Source organism: Mesoplodon densirostris, chromosome 10 (genome assembly GCF_025265405.1).
Source record: "Mesoplodon densirostris isolate mMesDen1 chromosome 10, mMesDen1 primary haplotype, whole genome shotgun sequence".
NCBI lineage: Eukaryota > Metazoa > Chordata > Mammalia > Artiodactyla > Ziphiidae > Mesoplodon > Mesoplodon densirostris.
Genome location: NC_082670.1, coordinates 3,375,912 through 3,381,921, shown reverse-complemented (window position 1 = coordinate 3,381,921; position 6,010 = coordinate 3,375,912).

Below are 6,010 nucleotides of genomic sequence, written 5' to 3'. Positions count from 1 at the left end.
TGCAGACCCCATTCATCAGTTGGGAAACTGAGACACAAAAGAGGCATGAGTTTCCTCATTCGGTCTGGACTCAGTTCCTTTCCCAAATCGAAGAAACTGTCCCATTCTGCTGACCACATGGGGAGTTTTGTGGCTAATTCACGCTGCGTCCGGGACTGTGGGAAATGTGGAATGGGGCAGCGTGTTCTGCTTCCATGCCCTGACACGTCTCTTCCTCTGTATTCCGCCCACAAAGGGACAACGGGGTTCACAGTCCCAGCCCAGGGGGTGAGCTACACGAGTCCTGTAAAGAACAAGCCAGATGCGCATCCAGTGTTGAGTCGCACAACAAGCTAGGCTCTGATAAGATTGCGCCCTTAGAAGCGAGATGGGAAAACGTCTAGGTGTACCCAGCTCCTGCCCCTGCCTCAGCTGCGTCTGAGAACACAGATGCGTGGGGAGAGGGGTGGGGAAGCCAGGGGCTGGGGAAAGGGGGCTGGGGAGTTACTGTCTGACCTGCACAGTTTCTGTTTTGAAGGATGGAAAGAGTTCTGGGGATGGAGGGTGGTGATGGGAGCCCAACAACGTGGAGGTACCTAATGCCACTGAACTCATGGCACACTTATAAATGGTTTAAAATGATACATTTTATATTCTGTGTGTTTTAACACAATTAACAAATACATTTAAAAAAAAGCTAGGGAGGGGACTTCCCTGGCGGTCCAGTGGTTAAGACTCCACACTTCCACTGCAGTGGGCACAGGTTCAATCCTTGGTCAGGGAACTAAGACCCTGCATGCCACATGGCCCAGCCAAAAAACTAAATAAATAAAAATTAAAAAGAGGGCTTCCCTCTCTCTGCTTGTCTATATTTTCTGAATTTATGGAATAAGAATGTACATTTATATAATAACATATACCTGTAACATTACATAATGCAAAATAAACATCAAAAACAATGCGTTAAATCCCTGTAACACTACCTAGTGTTTTGTGAGATATTATCCGCTGAGAATCACTGGGTCATTGGCCGCACATAAATGATAATCTGACATTACAGGATGTTTTTAATAAGAAGGTCAGACAGTAGCCAGGAGGGGTGGTTGGGATTCCTATTGTCCCCTTTTGGTGAGAAGATAGAGCCGTTACTCCTGAGCATCTAGAGGCCACTGCTTCCTGGAAGCCTAGTACCATCTGGGCTCTGACGAGAGCTTTCCTTGGTGTCCATTTTCTCTCTAAATCCTATTTTCCTGTTTCAAAACTTGAAGTAAAGACAAACCACCAGGCAACACTGTTATAGAAACTTTAGCTGACACTGTTCTTCCATTTTTCTCTTATCTGAACAAGTTATTATTCAGATTGCCTGTGACTCAAAGGGTAAATTCCCTTCCTCCTCTGCAAGGCTGGTTGGTGGTCCAGCGGGGTGCTCTGGGTTTAATCCTTCTTCCCTCATCTGGGGCCCTGCTCCATCGGTCACTCCCGTTCTTGGGTCATCATCAACTTCTCCCTCACTATTGGCCAGTTCTTCTCAGCACATAAATGCACTTAAATCTTTCCATTCATTAAAATAATGATAATAAAATGGTACACATCTTCCTCCTCTCACACATCCGCCACTGGCTAGTGTCCAGTTTCTTCTCTTTCCCAACTTCCTACAGAGATGTCTATACTCCCCGCTTTCACTTCTTCACCCCCAGACCTTTCTTGTCCTCCCCAAGGTCAACACGCAGTCAAGGCAGAGATTCTTTGCTCGTATTTGCCCGTGTTTCTCAAAGACCGGCCCCACTCACTTGCAGTAGAGCCACCTGGAGGTCGACTGAGCTGACCCTCTTGGGTAGGGGTTGGGCTGGACTTTGCAGTTTTGAGGAGCTCTCGGGACTCATGGTCACCCAAGTCTAAGAACCACCATCTGGCCTCATAGGTGAGAGACCTTCTTCCCACAAACTGTTATGTCGATGCTGCTTTCAAAGGCAGAACTGGGTCTGACTTGCAGCAGAAATTCTTGTGATGTGAAATCACATATAACGAGAAGGAAAAAGACAGCCTACAAACACACATTTTGGTCCTAAAGAACATTTTTAAAGCTTGATCTCACTTCCATTTTCTTTTTTCAATACCTACTTACCATAGAAATTGAGATTAGTCTTGACGTTTCGGTGTGAAGGCGGAGGTGGAGGAGATTTGAATCTCTACCCAACAGCACATCTCAGAATGACCCATCTAATCCACCAGGGAGGGAATGACTGTGTGAACGTGGAAGTGGGTTTGGAAGATCAAAGTGTTCACCTTGAACTCTGTCATCTCATACGCTACAGCATCAGATTTTATCCGTGACTTTAGGTGGGTGCTATGGTTGGCAATGTGCTGTCTTGAAAACCCTAACTTCTTTAAAAAGACAAAACTAAACTAACGTGTCAAACCAAACCAATGCCCTAATCTACTGGTTAAATATTTGCATTTCTTTTTTTTTTTACAACTTTATTGGAGTATAATTGCTTCACAATGGTGTATTAGTTTCTGCTTTATAACAAAGTGAATCAGTTATACATGTACATCAGTTCCCATATCTCTTCCCTCTTGCGTCTCCCTCCCATCCTCCCTATCCCACCCCTCCAGTCGGTCACAAGGCACTGAGCTGATCTCCCTGTGCTATGCGGCTACTTCCCACTAGCTATCTGCCTTACGTTTGGGGTTTGCATTTCTGAAACCTGAAGGTCGCGGACTGGCGGCTGGCGGAGCCCTGGGATGCAGTTGTGGTGGAGAATTGCAGGAGATGGCAAAGGCCTGCCAACATCAGGAGGAAAGCACAGGCTCCTGGGGTCCCTGTTCCCCAGGGAGGAGTTCCTGGTAACCCTGCCAGGACAGCCCCTCCGTGTCCCCCTGCTTCCGAGCAGACAGGGTCCTGCGTGCACAAGGTGGAGGCTCGGGGCCCCTGCCACTGCCTGCGAACAGCCTGTCTCAGCTCATCCCCTTCTCAGCTCAGTGCCCCAGCACAGACCCCACAGGCCGGTCCTCTGGTGAAAGGAGACAGGAAAAGTCTCCATCTGGCAGTCCCATCAGGTCAGAACATCCTTTCTGGGGAGGACACTGCTTTGCACCGGCTTTCCAAGGCAGTCCCGGCCCTTGGTTCCTGGGCACCCATAGAAACACGGAAGGAAATGATCCACGTCCCCTTAGCTCACCAGGTAACAACCCCGAAGCAGCCCGCTGACTGCCTTGTTGAACACACTCGTTCAAAGCCACACAGAGGTCCAGTGTGAGTGGCGTGCTGGTGTGACAGGAGCCGGATGTGGCTCAGAGGACCTTAGCGTTCTGATTTCCTCTCGCTCGCAGGCAGCCTTGTGTTGGAGAGGCCGGGCTCAAGCCGGCATCTAGGCATTTAGAGGCATTAAAGGTGGCTGGAGTGATGAAGAGAAGGAGGGATGTTATAAGTGAGAAATTGGCAGCTTCTTATGTCACCAACAGGGGGAAATGAGGGATGCAGTTTCTGAGCAGGGAAGGGCTCTGTCCTTGGCAGGTAGACTGGGACCAGGTCTTGGCCAGGGTTCTAATGGGCTCTTGGAAAAAGCAAAAGAGGTGTGGTTGGGTGAGCTGGGCGGGGTAGAGGGGGCAGTTTTACAATTTTCAAAAAGTTTTCTCCCTCCCCCTGCTTCCCACCCCCAAACTGAAATGAAACCAGTTGAGTCCAGAAGGATTCACAGTTAGGACAGAGGCGGGTTCCAAACCTCCGTTTGCAAGTTTGGAAGGCAGTGCCTCGGCTCGGTGCTGTGACAGACCGTGTCCTATTGGTCTGAGGGAGAAACTCAACCCCACAATTACTTGATTTGAAAAGAGGCTTTGCTATCTTCTAAAACATTCTGTGTTTAGGTTAGTAGACTTTCAACTTTTTAAAAACAGGAAAAGATTCTAGGCGTCTTTCCCAGGACATACGAATGCACGTGTAAGTTACCACAAAGAGCGCATGGGAGATGCTGCCACTGTAGAGAGAAAGCCTAGTTTGAAAGCAATTGTGGAAAAATAGAAGTGAGGCCTGTGTTTTCTTTACTTTGGCCTGTCATTACTGAGGACAACAATTTAACAAATCTAGAACACTGAAAATTCCTCTTCTAAATCTGTATATTTTGAAGACATTTATGGAGTATACATATATATTTTTTAAAGCATGAAAAGGGATAAATGGAGATGAAAATATTTTGTGGGGTGTTTTTGAAGACAACGTGGGGAAAATGCTTCAATACAATGGTAAATTTTAAACGCATATTACAAAATCGCATATAAATAAATGTTCCTCTTTGTCCCATGTGGGATAGCTGGTCCCTAACCATCTTGAAGCTCTCCACACTCCACACACCCACACATGAGGAACTGCAAAGATGTCAGACACGGCCCATTAGGAGGAGTGAGACGGAGCCACAACAAGTTAGCCCAGGGAGGAAGAAAGAGCGTAAAAGCCACATGCTTCTCTGGGATAACGGAGAACATCTGTCTCAGACTCACGAGGCTGGGAGGACAGCTCTAAGAACAAAGACCTTACCATCCTCCCTGGAGCATACTTGCTGCTTCTGGCCGGAATCCCTTTCCAGGGCTGGGGTGGGACCCTGTTTCCGCCTCCCCATCTCTGGATGGAAATCTCTCTAGTGGTCCACGTGCCAGCTCTGGGTGTCTGGTGGTGAGGCCGTCCAGACTCCGGGAAGCTGGCCTTCTTGAGAAAGTCAGAGGGTTCAAGGTAGAGGTATGACCAGAGGTGGGGGGGCCAGGTATGGGGATGAGAGGGTCCTGGGGCACCGCTCTGGGTCCTCGAAACAAGCCACTGACTGAAAACCCTGCGTTGGGCCCTTCTTGGAAGGGAGACCTGTCTGCGAGGACGTAGTCTTTCCTCTGCTGTTCGTTGTTTCCATCTGGACGATTGAGTCTCCCTGCGCTCCGTCTCTTCCTCTGCAAGCTTGTGTCTCTACTGGCTGGTTCAGGAGGCAACTCTGCTTTGCAGAGAGTGTTTTCAGGCCTCTGTCCTTTTTATAACATCTGAGAGAGGAGATGCAAAGAGTCTTGGCTACTGGGTGTCTTTCACACTGTGGCCTGAGACCCACTAGTGCGACGAGAAATCCATTTCATGAGTGGGAGGCAGCATGAAAAACAAACAAACAAAGCGAAACAGAAGGAGACACAGAAGGAAACAGGAATGAACTGAATTGAATTGGAGCCATCAGAGTGCCCGGCACAGAGTAAGGGTGAGTGTCATTGCCTGGAGTCTGTACGAACATTTTGTTCACAGTAACATCTACACACGTGCGTCTGTGTGCGTTGTGTTTGTGTTCTTGGTTAGGATGGGAGACTTGTGTCCGGGCCGTGGCCCAACGGGTTTGGAAGCCACCGGTTCAGGTAGGTGTTGCCCCCATGGGGCTGCGCAGAGGAACCTGTATTTGGTCTTCGGCCCTGCTTCCAGGCGCAGACCTCCCACCAGCCCTGTAATTTCCCGAGTGATGAGCGTGTCTGTTAGTCACGACAAGCCCTTCCACTAAACCTGAGCTTATGTGAATGAGGTGCCTCTTGGTGGCCCCTGGACAGCTTTGGGACAGACGGAGACTGGTATTCAGAGGAGCCAGCTGGGTGATTAGAGGGTTGGCACTTGCAGCCCCAGCTCTGGCCTTTGGGGAGGGGAGAGGGGCTGCAGATTTCTAATCACCAATGGCCAGTGATGTCAGCAGTCATGCCTATACAACAAATGGCCCACAGAACCCCTGGACAGTGGGGTTCAGGGAGCTTCAGGGTGGTGAACACACTGAGGTCCTGAGGGGCATGCGCCCCCCCAGAAGGCACGGAGGCTCTGCATCCCTCCCCACCTGCTGCCCTGTGCCTCTCTTCCATTGGGTTGTTCCTGATTGGTACCCTTTGTAATAAACCAATACATGTAAGTAACGTGCTTTTCCAAGTTCTGTGAGTCATTCTAGTGAATCATCAAACCCGAGGTGGGTGGGTCACAGGAAGCCCCAGGCTTGTAGTCAGCCAGGCAAAAGGTGGCGGGGGGAGGGGG